The sequence below is a fragment of the Channa argus genome, chromosome 1 (assembly GCF_033026475.1).
Source record: "Channa argus isolate prfri chromosome 1, Channa argus male v1.0, whole genome shotgun sequence".
NCBI classification, from domain to species: Eukaryota; Metazoa; Chordata; class Actinopteri; order Anabantiformes; family Channidae; genus Channa; species Channa argus.
Genome location: NC_090197.1, coordinates 19,349,295 through 19,368,198, shown reverse-complemented (window position 1 = coordinate 19,368,198; position 18,904 = coordinate 19,349,295). Strand labels below are relative to the sequence as shown.

The following is an 18,904-nucleotide window of genomic DNA, read 5'->3' as shown; positions in this document are numbered from 1 at the left end:
GAATCATTTGGTATCCTTTGTATCCTGACTCGCACCCGGATGCTAATAAACATTCCTCCACATCGAGGGGAGAAGAAACAATCATCTATGGAAGTGAAGGCTCAGTGAACAGAAGAAAACGGAAACAGTATTACTATCTTACGGAAGATGCAAATAAATTGGCATGCTGCAGCTTCAAGTGTGGCGGAGGAAAGAATGAAAGCCACAGAGACAACAACAAAGATAGGAAAGAACAGAGAGGCGAGGACAGACACTTGTGAGAAATATGGGCATCTGACAGACAGCTTTGGTTGGCTTCCACTAAGCGTGCTACACTGATGGATCTGCTAACACCTTATTGCAGTGCAGCATGGCAAAACCCTCTCACTGTTTGTACCCCCCACCCTCACTAATCTATCTATCTCAGACAAACAAGACAGACCTAGTGGATGCATCACCTTCCAATCATTCTATCATGGATAACCACAGTCAGAACAAAGGAGGAAGAAAAGCTATCGATTTGATCAGACATAATGTTGTGAGCAGGTTTGGTTCAGCAGCTTAACACCCTGAAATAGAACACGAAGAGGACAGAGTTGGTGTGGGTGGTGTGCTTAAAAGACAATGAGAGGAAAAGCTGTGTTTGTGGCTGCTGCAAACAGACAAGAGAGATTTTATTTAAGAAGAAAATTGTTTAGAAACAAGTCCAAGGAGTTGGATTTAATTTGGGAAATTTACTCAAGCAACTACATTTCTAAGAATCAAAAGACTTTTTACTTCTTTTATTGGTACAGCTGTCCAGCTGTAGTCAGGACAGCGTGGGAAGAACATGGCCGCGGACCTCAGGAAGATGCAAACCGGGGACCTTTTAACTGTGAGGTGGCAGCGCTAACCACTCCACCACTGTGCTCCCCTGTGTGAGCCTCTTTAAGGCTAATTTCTGACTTTGACTTTTAAATAAAAGTGGTTGGATAAATAGTCATTACTGTTTATTTGGTAAAGTATTTGCCATTGTCTCTATCGATTATAATAACACTTTCTCTCTCCAGCATTGGAACAAGCAGAGTCAAACAATTCAGCAACAAGCCAACACTTTAGCCATGAAACACTTAATTTGGAGGTAAAACTGAAAGTGAGTGTACATGTTATTGTTTGCCTTTGTTTGCTCTTCTCAACAGGTTCTGCTTCTTCGCGTGTTTGACTTTTCTAGTGTTGTAGCTGAGAAATCTCCAATTAACTTGGTGACTAAATTCTACTAGTTTGATTTCATAACACTGTTAAAAAAGATCCAACTTTTAAGAAACTGGCATTAACTCCCAAATAATTAAAATGATTTTATCTGTGTGTGTGTGTGTGTTTAGGAGTGTGTTATAGCAGTTTCCCTCTGGCAATATGACAGCCATGTGACTGGCCATAATTGCCTGTTCCACTCAACCCAGTGAGGGGTTAATAATGCCAGTAGCCCCTTATTCCTGATGTCACCTTCTGCTGTCCAGCTCTGACAGTGGCTCTCACTTCACATGGGCTTCAGCACACACACACACACACACACACACACACACACACACACACACACACACACACACACACACACACACACACACAGTTATAGATATTCCTGTAACTGTGTGAACCAATGTAAATACAGGATTTAGGCAAGAAAGAGTCAGACACAGGCCTATCACTGCCCTGCCAGATGCTTATATACAGGATCACGTAGGCAAATCCACAGGGAGAAACACAAGCCAAAAACACACACGCACACGAACTATGCACTCTTACACAATGATTCATGCGGTCAGACCTGCAGTCGCATTTGCTCAATGGGTATTTACAGCCATTTAACCTTGCTGTAAGGAAGAACAAGGACCATGTATTGAGTACAAAGCCTGTGCAGTGTGGTCAGTCCTTAGCAGACCCTATAGTACTGAAAGCATTCTCGGCACCTATATAGTATATTGGTAAGGAGTGTGAATATTAATGGGATGGAAATTTGTTCTTTTTCTATAATGACAAGATGACTAAAGCAAAATAAAAAGTAAATATAAAGTGCAAACTATAATGACATATATTGTATTTTTCATAAATCCATTATAAATAAACAAGACAAGACAAATGGACAAATGGAGAGGAAGTAATTTTCATCTTAATGGGAAGTATTATTCAGTGACCTGCATGAATCTCTGGATTTGAAAACTGTAGTTCCTGATGAATAAAACACTCTAATTAAACTTGACCTACTGCACAGCTCATAATAAGAAGCATCTTACATTCTTTCAGTCATCTGATGTTCCCAGTTTTAGTAAAAACAGGTTGATGAACTAAATAATCTACAGAGGACACAAAACCAACTGCTGAGACAAACCCCCAAAATGCAGACATCACACCACCATTTATGGAAAGGTATGATCATTTATCATTAAGTGCTATGAATATGGATGTAATGTTATCGTTCGCTTCAGTCAGATATCTTTAATGTTGCTATCAAGGGAGACACCTAAGTTCCAGGATAAATGTTGGCAGTCAACCATCAAAATGTTCCCCTGGATGTTCACCGAAACCAAAGTCGCAGAGTTAATCTCATTTACCTATTGTTATTTCTCAAAAGACTATAATCTTTATCTGCTGCTAAAACACTGACTTCACTATTCCACCACAGGTGACAGATCCTTTACCAGCAAACTCTATATCCTAAATACCCAGCAAAGCCTTAATGGCAGTCCTAAGCATTACAATGACTTCTAAAATAGATTTTGTAGAGCTAAAAAGCCCATAAGCTACTTTTTATCACAGCTTAAACTCCATAGGATTGTAATCACATTTACATCAGGTTTAAGACACCATCAGCGACCATAACTTACTGATAACCATACTGGCTTTCAGTTCTGTCTCTACAGTATGATCTTAGAGCTAAAATTCTAATGATGTTATCACTTCAGAAAAATCCAAACCTTGGTAAACTGACTTAGAAATCTGTTTTAGGTATCCAGATATTTAATGACCCTCCACCTTCAAAATACCCAATGAAGACTTCTGTTAAAAAACAAATAAATAACCCTGTTTTCAAATCATTGAAATCCAGGATTGTGAATATTTTATCAATTAGCTTTACAAGGTGTGCAAGTTTAACAAAACATCATTTAGTAAATGAGATCAGAGGCAACAGGGGGGACATAACAATGACAAGCTTTTCCAGAACTCTCACTGAAAGTTCTGCCTTACTTCTGAAAGATACCAGCGCACAAAAACCATCCCCATTAAGGACCAACTAGCCCTGTGTTCCCGGGCTATTGCGAGAGATTGGCAGCATCTAATTACATGCCAGGGGGGGTCTATTCCTTTAGGGTAAATGGGTGCTATTCCACGAAGAGCACCATTCCGAATCTCCAGGGTTTCTAGCAGGCTAGATTTAGGATCACCGGTTAAATTGGGTCCAGGAAAAAGGTGCTGATAGTGTGGTGAGAAAAGATTGGGCTGCTATGATACTGGAACCGCAAGGGGAATTAAAACACTGTCAGGCCGCAAGCAATAAAACCTATCTAAGCATCACCAGGGATTTTCTTCTTTACTGGAGCACATACTGTATGGAGAAAGTCGTAAGATTTTAATGTTCATGTGTAGTGACCACCTGCAAGTGTGATAAAATGCACCAACGTATCTAACAGATTATGTTAAAGATTTAGCTGGTATATTAGCTGTAAGTGTATCATTGTACAGAAAAAATATAATACATTTAATATGAAAATACCAAGCATTAAACATAAAACAATTAAGACAGATTCACAATGTTTACTTGTGCATTTATATATATATTTTTTACAGACATTACTATTTTAATGTGGGCAAACAGTGCATAAGTATAGGGCATAAGGCATAGGTAAGCCTTCAATTATCAGCATGAAAAATATCAATTTTATTAAAATCAAAATTTACACTACATACTACTATGAGTCCCAACCAGCTAGATGAAAGACAGTGAAAGAGAGCACTTCTGAAGAAAAGTATACCTTAGTTTTCTTGGAAAAAAGGCAGCCGCTGAGCTGTAATTATAATGACAAGATTTTATATGTCACAGTATGCTGCAACGTGCGTGGGTGTCACAACATGGTTGTGTGTGTGTGCGTGTGTGTGTGTGTGCCTGTGGGGGCATGGGGGGTGTATTTGTGTGTCTATGCAAACAGCATAAGAGATAAAATCCAACACAGAAAGAACAGATGCAGAAACATGCTTGCAGCTATGTTCCTGCAATGTAAAATTTCTAGAAAATACACACTGCACTAGAGAAAGTTAAAAAATAGATAACCACAACCATTAAAATTCAATATTTGCCCAGTGGATACCAACTGAGGATTGAATATATGCATCAAAGAAAACCCTTAAAGTACAACTTTATAAAAAAAAAAAAAAAAAGACAGATTAGGCACAGATTAGTATATACAATGAAGAAAAAGTAACGCTAATGACATGAAATAAGAGGCCCATTACCATGAGGGATGTTTCAGGATTTGGTTCTTAAATGGATAAAACCGAATTCCAATCCTCTGCACACAGAAACCTTTTAATTCTAATTGTGCCATATGCTTTTTAAGAAGATATTTCATAATCCTGCATTGAAGCTGCACTAAAGACATTGGGCTGGCAATGTCGCCGTGTACTTTTCTCTATTTCTACTAGTGCAGGACTACAACACAACTAAACATTCCAGTGAACAAACAGATTAGCAACTTAAAATCCACTGTTGGGCTGTGTTAGTTTCCAGTGAGCAATATCTGGCCAAGCGGTGTGTCACAAAGTTTTAGCTTTACACTTGGCCAACAAACAATTCAATTTGCTCTTTTACAGCCTCTATTTACTGCAAACCAAACCACCTCCATGTCGGCAGAGCACACTCGAGGGAGTGGTTTCAGCCCAGAGCAGATATGATGAAACAAATCAGAAGTATCATTTTTGGGGCTCTTACTGTCTGTAAACTACATGACATTGGACAGGAATGTTATTATGGCCTACTTTATCTGCTTGTGCAAACGCAATATGCTTTTATTATGGTCACAGAAACCCTGCCTGCAGCACAGTATTGTATGAGATATGACAACAGTTTCACTTTGATTAATTTAACACCTACGGCCAAGTGCAAAAATTAGAACCCCCCTAAATCTCTAATGGCAAAAAGAGTAAAACTAGATTTTTATATCATCAACATAATATTTAATGTATATTGACCTAGTACAAATGTTATTATTATATTATAATATTATTATTATTAAAAATTTATAATTTTTTTTACGCTCTTTGACCATTTCGACTTGTGGTAATATAAGAACCATATGAGAGTATCAGCTGAATATGCATAGTTATTATGTAAGGCTTTACATTAAGAGATTGTTTTACATTAAGAATAGGTTGTTATGTTTTTGCCCCCATACGACTCCACCACCCACTATGACCTCAATAACAAACAAAGTACAATTATCACCTTTCTGTCAGGTCTATTATGATTATGAAAAAAGCAAAGCTCTTCAACTTGATGCCAATGAACCAAAGCTGTTTAAATCTCACTGCAAGTATGAATAAACAGTAAGAAATTGACATGACATTTGTAGGGGGCCTGGTAGCTCAATGGGTAGAGCATCGGGTTGAGATGCTGAAGGCCAGCCATCAAGGGCTACCTTGGTTGTGGTTAGGAGCGTTGTGGCAGGAAGGGGCATCCAGCGTAAAAAAACTCACTCCAAATCAATGTGCGGAAAACATTCAGCTGTGGCGACGGCTGAAAGGACAAGCCGAAAGCAGTGTACATGGAGTTTGTGTTTGTTTAGGTGTCTCACTCTCTTTTTGTAGTGTCTTTTTGGGTCAGCTGCAGTATTTACTACATCAGTTCCCTTTACTTTCTTGTACAACCCACAGAAGCATTTGTTGAAAGCCTATTATCCTAAAGCACTGGATTAGACTTGAACAAACATACAGTTTGGTTGGGTTCAAGCACAAAAACACACAGGTTAGGTTTAGACACTCAATAAAAATGGTTAACTTTAGGAAAAAATGTGGTGGTCAAGCAATCACATATACACAATAATCATGTACATTACCCAAATCTAATACTTTCCTATTGGCCTATTTCTGCTGCTGGCACTAGTGAAATATTGAGCTGTACAGTCTGATGATGATTAGTTTCAGGTATTAAATGCAAAATATTGTCTTCAATACAATAATGTTAAAAGTATTATGTTGTCCTATGTGTGTTGGGAGCAGCTGTTCCTTGATCAACCTCCATTACTTTGTATGAATGTGCTTAGAGATCAACCATAGAGCGCACACTTGGGCCATTGTGGCAATTTCTGTACACAGTGTGTGGGCGAGTGTGGTATTACTTCATAGGTGCCCAGTGACCTCTCACTCCAAGTTTAATTACATCGCTGGCCTCTGCAACAAACTCATTTCATCTACCTGTCTAATTGCTGTGAAGGTAGCGGGAGGGCCACATGATGACACAGCCTCTGGTCATGTTTAGTGGAGAGAGAGTAAATTACACAACACATCTGTGAAGGGACCACTGTTTAATTCCAAAAGACCCATATCGCTCTGTGGTACTCCATGAAAATCAGAGTCATGTTATTAACCTCAGTAACTCATTTTTAGACATTTAAAGCTGTAAGAGTTTTGCAAGGGTTGTTGTTTTCACCCTTACTGTTTCAAGTGTTTATAGATTAGTGCAGTTTCCCGTGAGATGACAGACTGAACACACTCCAACTGTAGGCAAATTGGTGTCACTTCCACTTGCCACATGGGGATGTCATGATTAAAGTTTAAAGTTTTTATAAATTAAGTTTTACATAAGTTTAAAATATCACACGTCCACAAACTAATAACTGTGCAACCTCTGACCCAGTGGGTTTGGACACTGCATCTGTTATTAAGCCCTGCATTGTTATTAAAGGGTCATCCAAATTTGATCAAAAATATACCGTAACAGCCCAAACAAATAATTATCTATAACTCCATTTCAGCACCTATACTATCTTGTTTGTATGTTGAGAGTAACATCAGTACTCACTTTGCAATGCCAACTGAAACAAAAAAAAAGATGTGCCAACTTGGTGCGAAAACACTTCACAGGTTGAGCAGAATTTTACCCCCAAAGAAAAGACATAAAGGTATAGAGGTATAGACATATGACTCCAGCTGATAAATGTACAGAGAGAGTAGCAAAAGATGATGGTCTGAAGGGAAATAAAAAGAAACAATTGGAGCACTTTTTAAAAGTTTGAAATCAGTCAGTCTGATGTCAAACACAAAAACATAGCCGTGTTGTGCTGTTGAAGCAAACATCTGTACTCCTATTTAGGAACACATAAACTTGATTCCAGTGGCCAAGAGATGCAGATTGCAGCAACACAAGAGCAATCAAATGTCCTTAGAAAGATGCATGCGGAAAAATAACACCATGACTTAAAAAAAAAAAAAAGATTTAAAACGCTTCTCTGCTCAAAATTACACCACTCCACTCTCTGACACTCTGCACCACTTACATACCTTGCAAGGTCCAGGCTCTTATAGGAGTTGAAAATTGAACTTCTGGTGAAGCAGATGGAAGTTGCTGTGTGCAACTACATATATTTTCTGCATTTTTTGCCCCAAACTTCACCTTTGAAAGCTGTGTTGAGCTGTAATGATTTAGGTTTGGGTTGAGGAAAAATGTCAGGGGTTGGTGCCTGCAAATCCCTGCTATGGAGGTGTGTTCATATGTAGCCAAAGAGAAATGTTCGAATAGAACATGGATTCCTATGTGAAACGCAGTGTGCAATGTGTTAATCCCTCTGAAAAACAACGTAAAATGTGTGATTATTCCCTCCTTTAAAAACTATTTGAATGCAGTAAGTAATCCAACAGAAATGTCCTGAGTGTCCTCAGCTTGTATTTGTCTCCTTCACTCTGTAAATGAGCCTGTTTAACAGTATCAAGAATTACTTCATTAACACAAGCAGACTTTTAACTGCTGCGGAAAGCCACATTTGCATGGAGCTTTGCCTGTACAGTGTAATGCTATTATAGTAGAACTCATGAACATTTTTCACTTCCTAGTTTTCTGTCTCTTCCTTAATTGTCCCACGTTTTCCTATCTCTCCTCTTGAAACAAATTCATGATTTATTGCCGATCCTGAAGAATGCCTGTTGTCTACGCAGTGGAAGCACATGGATTCACACAATAAATCGCCATTAATCTCCATTCCAATATTTTAGCATGCCCAGAATACACAATGAAACAGTATGCTCCACTGAGATTTAGCTAATCATTTCCATGGCAACCCTGGACTGTCAAATGTACACACTTGCCGTGCTCTGAGTCTACCTAGTATGCCTCTGGGTTAGAATTCCACCTGTCCACTCAGTTTCCTCCAAAAACAAACAAGCTACAGCTTTGACAAGCTTTTGGACCTGGGGAGGTTCTCTACACACACACACACACACACACACACACACACACACACACACACACACACACACACACACACACACACACACACGCTAACACATCTCAGGCATAGGTAATCGCACATGCATCAACGTACACACAAATACATCATACAAACTTGCACAGAACTAATGAAACATGAAAACTGGCAGCACATAAAATCACAGCATGTTACCCCTGAATGCCTGGCGGATTTTTTTTTTTTTGTCTCAACCTTTATTCAAACAGGCAGGTCGAGTACATTCCAAGAACACATTTTATTTAAAGCAACAGCCTAGGGATTTGTAGGGCCCTTATTCCAGATAATTTCTCTTACTTTGTCACAGATTTTCTCTCCCTTCCACCAAGCCTAAGTCTAGAACGATACCATGAGTTGTCGGGAGTCAGATGCCTTCGTGTGCTTTAAATAATGTTTGACCTTATAAATGAACCGAGTCATAATTGTAATAACTTATTCAGATGAATGTCCTGTGAATCACATTTATATAAATTTGCCAAAATAAAACCTTGCAGCAGTGAGTCTACTTTTGTGATATTTCGTAGTATTTATAATATTGCACTTATAACCCTGGACACACATGCACACATCAGATTGCATCAGATCACATCATAAAGGAGTTCAGACTCCTTCCATCTGCTCCGGCAGAGCACAGCATTTCACTTGTTGGCCTGCAAACACTGAGCTTCCTGCTCTGTAAGGAGCTGTAATAGAGGCGGATGGGTGTCACGCCAGGGCACCCCGCTGATGACGGGGCCAATGTGCTAAAGCAGATGAGTCTGTGCCCTCTGAATGCTGAGTTAAGAACTAGAACTAGCTGCCTGCTTGTGCGTGAGCTGCACAGGAGAGCAACTTTATGTGTGTGTGTGTGTGTGTGTGTGTGTGTTTCTGTGGATGTGCAGAGTTTAGACATGTTGGATTACATAAGAAAAGAATGGGTTTTTTTATGGAATCGTGTGGATGGCAAAGCTAGGGCCAAGACAAGAATAGAGATACAAGCGACAGTCTAAAAAGAAGAGAAAGACATCTAGATGGGGTGGGAATGAAAAGGTAAGACTTGCCCAGTAAGTTACTGAGAGGCAACTCAAGAAAAAGCAATCATGAAAACACGTCAGCTTAGGCTATCCTCACGGGGCCTCCTGTACTGCGCTGTAAAATAGCAGCTTTAGATGCTCTGAATCAATACAATCTGCCAGCTCTTGCTCTTTCTTCATCCCCAAGGGCTACACATTATGAAAAACATTACATAGAAGGCAAATATTACTGCTGGGATGCAGTAAGAGCGTGTACACACACACGCACAGAAATACACAGATTAACGCGCAGCAAGTACCAACCTCAAACTGCACAGTCATTGCCCAGCGAAGGCTCCTTATTCATCTTTGCACAAAGAGAGTTATTACCACAAAAACTCATCGAATTAGCTATTCTCTATGGCTGTATTGTGGCAGTTACTTATCCCTCATGCAATCAATATTAATCAGAGATGTGAATTATCCCTGCAATTCAAAGCAATTAATTTGTTTTGTTTTCTCCCCCCCCCCATATCCTCCTGCAACCCCAGCCGATCTATTCCCACGGAGGTCCATCCTTTCTCTCCTCTCGCCAAAAGGCTTAATTAATTGTGGAGCACAAGTCTATAGGGCCGGGCTTTTTGTTTCCTGTTGATTTTTCTTTAGCCTTAGCCTCGCCCAAGCCCAGTCATGCTTATAGAGAACCCCAATCCAAAATGGCACTCACTGCAAATATTGACACAGTCACCCGGGGCTGTGCCAAATGAATGCCGCCCCAGTGACAGAGGCATCTGTGACTCCAAATGGAGCATGGCAGGGCATACGAAGTAGAAGAGGGAAGATGCTGAGGAGAGGAGGAAAGTAGATACTTTCACCTCCTGTCCTTTTTATCTCCTCATTTTATTTATATCTCTACTAAGCAACTTTAGCATGCTGGTGTATTCAGGTCTCTGACTCACACTCAGACCCAAACATGCTGATATTTTATGGTTATTTAAATATTTTATATTTTTTCCTCCTTGGCCCTTTTTCCCTGCTAAGTGGTGGCCTGGCCTGATGCACGGAGAGCTGACAGCAGACTTTCTAGATTTGCTGATGAAAAGTCTGAAGCCTTATTGGTGCGTGTCACTTTAATAGGCTCAGCAAACCACACTGATGTCTTGCCCAACTTTAAATCATATATCAACCTGTGCCTTACTAGTGCCGAACGGTAATCACAGTAGTTATCGAAACTGGAGAACATGGAAATTACAATGGATTAAAATGGATGATGGATGGATGGATGGAAGAAAATGAAGTGAGATGGGAGGAGAAGTAGAGAGGAGGAAGCTTCTTTGTGCAATGGGGAGGGTGTCAGAGGAACAATGGCTCAGCCACGGCACAGTGACCCTGGAAACACCAACGCGTCACCTGGCTCCTTGTCCATAGGCACTATTTAAGCAGCCTGCATATTGCATGTGTGCACATGCACGCGCACAAACACACACAGCTTGCAATTCCACCATCACTTTGAACACTGTTTTTTCTCCCTCCTGTTGCTATGTTTGTGAGTGTGTTGATGGTGACTCCTGCACATTTGCCCATCACAGTTGCTTGAATGAAAAGTGAGATGTAAAACAGAGCGAGATAGGTGAGCGAAAGGTTTGTGTGTGTGGCAGAGAGAGAGGGAGAAGGATTTAACATAGCCAGCATTAGCGCTTGACATGTGGGCGGATATTGAAGACATTATTAGCATCACATTTGCGGGGCCTTATAAAACTGCCACAGAGCTGGGTGGTTTTCATACATCTTCAGCTGATATGTGTCATGCTGTCATTCGTGTTGCATTTCCGGCAGCTGCTCTGATGATCATTCAGTGATAGTGGAGTCATTACTCGCTGTCTCATTTCTCTGTCCCATTTAACCTTCCCGTTGTGCGTCAGTCAAAATGGACCAATTTCATAAACTTCATTCTGTAATATATATTGTTCCTGTCTGAATGGCATGAGGCATCCAGACATCTTTCAAATTATAAATAAATCGTTGGCATTGTCCTAAAAATAATCCTTAGGTTTTTCTATTATATTTGTATCGCATTGCATGTACTACCATGCAGCAGTTCCTATTCCCTCAAATGTCTCCAGAGGTCCATGTAATTGTAACCAATTACACCCAACTAAACAAAACATTGCTTTTGTTACCACCTACATGTGAAACATCAGCTCTTATACTGCAGCTTTGGGCTTCTCCAACATCACTCTGTGGCCCCGATGAGAATCCCCACTCTGGTAGACGTTTCACTTAGAGGAACTGAAACAAGGATCTCTGGAGGTCTCTACAGATTCTGGTCTTGCCTACTGTAGTTTGGCGATAAACACACAGATCCAATGGTTTTGCTTCTTTTTCTTTCTTTTGCAAAAAGAAAAAATATATCTGTACTATCAATAACTGTTTAGTTTATATGTTCTTTTTTAATATCATGGTCATTACACGGTCAGTTCACCCCCAAAAACATATTTTCACAGATTGGATTGGTTTAATATGACCAGTTTTATCTGAGATTTCGCTCCCACCCAATATATTAGAAAACTGAAGAAATGCTCCTTGTTTTGGTCACATTATTTACCACTAGGAGAACGATACATATGTCTTGTCAGTGTGACTAAAAACTGTGTTTTCTCACCTGACTTTTTAGTTTTAGGTTAAATTGTTTAGGAAGTGGGTCTAAACACAGCAATTGCACTAGCGTGTGGATCAAAGCAACAATCAAAAATCTGCCCAAGATGAGCAGATATTTATTAAAAAATGAGTGTGAAGTGTTGTACTGTGTCACTTGTACATTAGTTCGTTTGGATTTCGTTATGTGTGAAATTAAAACTGAACCAAAGGGAAAATGGATCACGTTTAAAAGCGGGCCTAGTGATTTGGACCAGAATGGTCAAGCCAAGATGTTGATTCTGAAAAATCACTTGTATCCACTGTCTGGCTCACTATAGCGTATTGTTGTTATGGATCCTAGTTGCTGAGGCTTGAAAACACTAAGGCCAAGCTCCCTACACTCCAGTTGGTGTTGCTTTGCAAAGACAGTTTAAGGGAGTTTTTGCTCTGTCACATAGTGCTCAAGAAGGATTTGTTCGATTCTCTGTAGAAATCTTTATGTTGTTATGTAGCACTATATAAATACACCACAAAATAGATTAGTTAGTTTAGTGGTTTTGTCTGTAGAAACTTAAATCTCTTGTTGCCCCCCAATTCTTTCATTATGAAACATATAACGTAAAAGTATAGCACCTGCCTTAGTTTGTTTTCCAAACAGCTATAATAGGCCTTTTCAGTGAACATGAATATTAAGCAAATATCTCAGTGAGGTTCCCAGAGACATGAACTGCCGAACACAGTGTAAATACATCAAAGTGAGTCCAAATGTGTGGTTTTTCTCATTACAATGAGCGCGTGCAAGAGTCTTAAAAAGTTTATCTGGAAGCCATTCTAAAGAAATGTAACCAGAAGACAACCCCTGTTCCCTAAGCTCATTACTCACTATTTCACATGTTCTGAGAGAGAATATAAAACACACATATGCAAACTGGAAATTGTGGGAGCAAATTAAAAGACTTTGTCACAGCTTTACTAAAATGACGTCCATGACCACCCTTTGTCCTCTACCCAGCAGGGTTAAAAAAGAGCCTTCTCTCACATCCAGCTCATCGGCAATCATCTGCGGGTTGCTCATCTCTGCTAAAAGGGGACACGGCCTTGCCGGCTCCATTAGTTTCGACAGCAGCCCCAAGAAATAAAACAAACGAGGTTATTCACTGCGTGTAAAAAAAAAAACGAGAGGGGAGGTTATGGTTATTCACTGCTCAGGCTGGAGGGAGGGATGCAGTACAGAGAGCTCTTGGAATGACAGGTCAGTGCAATATTAATTAAATATTGTTCTCTCGTCATGTTGTAAAGTTTTCATATGATTCTACTCAATAACTTTCTTTTGACAATATAAATTATACTAGAGACTGTCACGTTACTCCAAAAGACACAGTAACTGCTCTTAAATCAGTGTCGATGTTAAACAGTCTACACCAGAGAACCCAACGGCTGCTGTAGTGGAGTTTGTGGTGGAATAAGTTGAATTTTGTAGTAAATTGCTCAACATGCCCCTCATCAGCCATCTGTGGCTTGTTCTAACGTGAAGAATTTTACAATGGAGGTAGTACGAATGAGAGTTTGTTTAGAGGTGCGTGATGAGAGAGCCCACACACTCAACAGATAGGCACACACACACACACAGGATGCTCCGAGGCTCCTTTCCACTCACGTTGTCGTATCCCGGTTGTCATTCTCGTTCAGCGTCAACGGAGCCACCTGCTCGCTACTGGGAACAGACAAGGCGAGTTTTATCACACTCGATAAAACCGCGCACACTTCTCATTTTAGTGCGAATAACAGGGGAAGAAGCGGGGAGCGGTTTGCTAACAAGAAGCGGCACTGCGGCAGACGCACACCGCACAAGTAAAAACTGGACCTCGGTGTGTGAGCAGGTAGCTTTCAAAGGTCTTTCCGTAGCGTGGTGAGATGCCAGCGCGGATGGAAGTCAGGCTGCTCCCTTTCAATCCCCCAGTGCGCGCTCACTGGGATCTTTGGTACATCCTGGCTCTTTAGCATTCAGCGGGAGAAGGCACCCACTCACCCAGGCGCACAGTGCGCACAGGGAGGGGGGGAAATAACCTAACGTTATACGTGAAGCGGGACACAGGGGAGACATGCTCCTGCCAAGAATCATTCACAGCCATTAAGTGCAATGTTAACGAAGCTTCCGCGCGGGCGGAAGAGCTCTGGTTTATTAATGCTCTTCTAAACTCAAACTGGCATCGCGGAAAACCCCCATAAGAGGGGCGAGAACAGCGTCGCGCGCGAGCGAGCGCGTGCTTGAGCATGTGAATTCTTTGAGAAAGGCGAGCCTGTGTGGAGGGCTGAAATAAAAGTGTCTGTGCAGCCAATGCGCGCCCGATGTGCGGTTTGTGCGTGAGTGTGTGGGTGCGTGTGGTTCTTTTGGCCACTGCGCAAAGTTACAGGTCTGCCAGCGGTTTTAGCAGCAATCATCCAGCTCTCTGTCTCCCACTGAGGAAGTCAGCATTCTGGAGGCTATTGGTGTCCACCTGTGCCCAACTAATTGGCTGTAATTCAGCTGCTGGAATGTATTTGGGGATTTGTCTGTAATCGGTACTTCCGTTCAGGTTCAGAGATAACACATCTCAGCGGGTAACTGCCGATATGGTCTCGTGAAAGAGCCCAGAATGGCGAAGAACTGCCCAGTATCCCCAACAATCTTGAGAATCTGTTCATCAGTAAAACAGGACTAGACTGTGATCTTCACACAAGGATATCCAGAATAAAAGAAATCATTAACCACGTACACTGCAAAGCAATCTGGAAAACACGGCGCAAAGAAACAGTCCAAAGATTGTTTTTTTCCTGTGTATAATAGATAAGAACCGTTACCTGATCGCTGTCAGCAGCAGTTATTTGATGCGACGGCTATTCCCCGATCGGTTCCGTGGATACAAATTAAGTTTCCCATCCATGGCACGTCTCAGATGGAAAGGGAGACTATCTTCCAATCACCCGCGCTGCTGCGCGGAATCTTCTACCCACAAATGTTCTCTGCGAGACATCGCACTTCTGCGCCTCCAAAACGGAGCAAAAAATAATAAGTGTAATAAATAAATAAATAAATAAATAAAAACAAGGAGGAATCGCTAAGGACATGAAGTCATAAAGTAGCCATATATCAAAGGAATAAAAACACAACAGAACAAAAGGAAAAAGGCAATGAAAAATGAAAAACACAAGGGATGTCGTTATTGCAGATGTCCAGTTTTGTTCAAAAATAAATCCACGTCACATAATCTCCATGGTTTGGCGCATATGGGCTTTATATTCCAAAGCAGTGACAGAACGCGCTCAGAGGCAGCAGCGCCGCAGCAGCAGGGGCAGAGTGGGTTAACGAGGTTTTTTTTCTACTGATGCCCGGTACTCCAAGTCCAAGGAAGCTCTTCATTTGAAGCAGAGGTTGAAAGAGAGAGACCGAGAGAAAAGATGAACAAGCACATATATATTTGAAAAAGCATTACTTTCACCGTTTACTAGCCGTATGCTCTCCTCTTCCCTATCAGAAGGGGGAATGTGTCTGTGGCTCTCGCCTGCTCTGGCATTTGGGATATGTATCCAAAAGAAGGAGCTCACAGTCGGGCATCTGGCTCCCCTGCAGTCGCTTCACAAGCGGAGGACAGAGATGCGCGCCCTCGCTGCCCTCCGCCGGGGATCCGTCAGGCGCGTTCACAACATAACCCCCCTCCCTCCCGCTCTTTCTACCCCCACTACCTTCGTCCGTAGTGACGTAAGCACGCGCAGTTCCCAAATACAGCAAGTGTACACGCACAGATTTATTCAAATAGTATTTAGTCTTTAAAGGGAAATTCAGCATATTTGCGACATGGGTCAACATTTCCCGTTTGTTTGACATCAGTTCACATCAACTTGGCTTCTTTACTCATGTTTCTGCAGTTGACAAGGAAAAGCAGTTACACCCAAAAGCAATACAGGTACACATGTTTAAGTAGTTTTTAGTGAAATAAATCTCACATGTCATATAGACATCCTCGTTAAATGGCCCTCAACGAGAAATATTCTAAAACGTAGAAGAGATTAGAGATTTTCGTGCCTTCATCCTGCAAACCCAGCAAAACTAAAATGCTCCAATTCATGCCATGATCATACTTCAGTGTTTTCAGCGTTTTGACATCACAGGCATCCCCTATACAGCAGAGGATGCGATTAGGTTTTGGAGCACCTTGCTGCATATTTTTGCATATGGATGATTAAAAGTGGTGGGACATTAGTCAGCTCAAGTGCTTCTTTTGAAGGCTTAGAGGTGAAGGAGGGGCTATAACGCCACAGCTCTTCTAGTGTAGACACATTATCAGCCATCCATATACCCATCCATCATCCATTTGTCAGCCTTCTTACACTTCTATAAGTAGCTATCCATTTTCAGGCACAATTAAACATATTCAATTTGTTTTATTCTTGCTATACACTTTGACCTTATTACTACTTAGCTAAGTCAGAGAGGAAGATGCAGTCCAGTTTCTGGGCCACATTTGCTGTCAAATGCAGCGAAAGACCGAAGAACATTGTGAAAACGAAGTCTGTATTTCTGAAGAGAAAAGTGGACAGTATTACTCCCACAACCAAGATTTGAAAATTGCTCACCATTGGGCTCATTGAACACAGCAGCAGATAATACAGAGAAAATAGAAGCTATCACGAGACTGCATCTGCCAGATTACAGAGTGTCACAGGCCGGATATTAACCACAAACCTGCAGGTACTGTAAGTCCATAAATTTGCCGTAAAAGTGAGTGAACATTTTTTCTCTCTCTTTCTACACTTAATGTGACTCAGTGGGTTACTACATTTCCTTTGCAACTACAGATATTTACTGTATGTAAATGGATTTAGGCTTTTTGTGACTATTATATATTTTGAAATATGCCGCTTTCTTGCTGCAAGCCTTGGAGAGATGCATCCATTCATTTAGTTGAGACACATGCACTGCATTACGGACAGATCCACTTTTAACTGACAAATGATGATTAATGGTAACACTAACACTGTTGTGTGACAATTCAATGCCCAATCTTTCTGCAGAAGGCAGAAAACAATGGCAAAGTACAGGTGAAATAATTCAATAGAATTCACAGAAATGTAGCACTTTCTTAGTTTGGCAGAAAATGTGCAAATGATAATTTTTTTCATCCCCTCTAAGCTCTTTTAATCAACTTTCTATGAACATTTAAGTATTTGCCTGAGAGGATTCTGCTGAGAATCAAATCTGTGGCCTCCCAAATTGGACCAAATGAAAGCACAAAGTGGATCAAAGGAGAGACTCTCCACAACTGTGATAATCACGCTCATTTATTAGCATTACAACATGCCATCGCAACTAATTCTGCAGCTATGTATATTGATGAAAAATTCTGCACTCACCACCTTTAATTCACTTACTGACTGATACCAATCTCTCTTTACCATTTATCATTTCCCATGGATAATTGGAAAAGGGATTGTGATAAGGTTAAGTATTCTAATAGAAGGCGTGCAACAGATAATGCTCAGGCGCTCGACTCCTCCACATACCAAATGTCCCGGATGGTATGCAAGCATCACTCAAATATGACATCCCCACATCTTCATGCATCAACTGGCAAGACAGCACCTCAGAATAACAGCATCGCTAGAAAGAAACGTTTTTCATCGGCTACAACAGCCTATTTTGCAGCATTCTTGGCAGAGACAGAATAATCATTGTCAGGACTATAAATGTTTCCCTGTGCTTTACAATGAGGACGGCTGGCAGGTGTTTCAAGCACCTCGAAGCACGTATCTGCTGTGGATGTGGTCTGCACGTCTACACTATAATTACTATTATTTTTTTAAATTTGACACAATTCTTGTGAAAACATAGGGCTTGTCACAAAAATGATTGATTGATTGATTGATTGATTTTTAAATGTATTGGTTTAGTACTGGGATTTTTCACCCGATTACTGAATCTGAATTCCATCTTTTTAGGAAGTTTGAACTAGGAACCACCGCTTAGAGCAATAGTGCCACCACAGGTGCCCTATCTCAACTGGTATGCAAAGAATTTTATTTCCTAAGCGGTACAGTGGTACAGAAGTGGTGGAACAGGCTGCACCCAATCAAATCAGAGTGTGATCACAGAACACATCTATAAATATATAATTATTTAATCTGATTGTGTATGTATATATGTAATCTACTTGGCTGATTGAGTAGAATAACAGCTTAGTTGTGATGAGCTGTTGTCATAAGTCACTTTCATGGTGTCGGTCTTTCCAAACTTAAGGAAAGAACAATACAGAATACAGAATAAAAGGAACTTTACAAGAATAAACATCAGAGATTGACTGGCAACACTGACAGGAAGTTGCTAGAGAGCACATGAACAGATTTTCTGGTGCTGTGGTTAGTTCATGGCTCGTCCAGAGTTAGTGGTCCAACTACTGTGAAAAATATTGAAGGGAAGGTAAAAACTGTAATATAAAGCATGGGACATGAAGGGAGAAGACGGGTTGGATTAATGGATGACAGTGACAAAAGGAAAACGGGGATGAGGAATAGCTTTTTCTGAGCCACTGGGGCACTTAGCTGGGATATTATCACCCCAATCTAATCATATCTAATCATATCTTGCTATTTAAGATAAAAGAAAACAGATAAGCTAAATTATCAATGCTATGAAAGTTTGAAAACGTTCATGAGGAAGATTATGCTTTTCTGAGTCATTTTTCAGATTTCAGTGATTGATCTATAAATGACTCTATTATATCTTCTATTTTTTTCATATGTTCATTCATTTTCATTGCAAATACAAGTGCATAG

At 40.6% G+C, this 18,904-nt stretch overlaps 1 protein-coding gene across 30 annotated transcripts in view; it reads right to left on the bottom strand.

Moving 5' to 3' along the window:
- The window catches only part of adgrb2 (adhesion G protein-coupled receptor B2), a 217,436-nt gene extending 201,684 nt beyond the window's left edge, over window positions 1-15,752 (bottom strand). For 12 of the 30 annotated variants that reach the window (XR_010914464.1, XR_010914472.1, XR_010914463.1 and 9 more), the window contains exon 1: window positions 14,936-15,751. The gene's annotated coding sequence lies outside the window, so the exon portion shown is untranslated. Of the gene's footprint in view, window positions 1-13,751; window positions 14,095-14,935 lie in introns of those variants that run through there. The other 18 variants (XM_067505178.1, XM_067505169.1, XM_067505202.1 and 15 more) reach the window with 4 other exon arrangements.
- Between the last annotated feature and the right edge of the window lie 3,152 nt (window positions 15,753-18,904).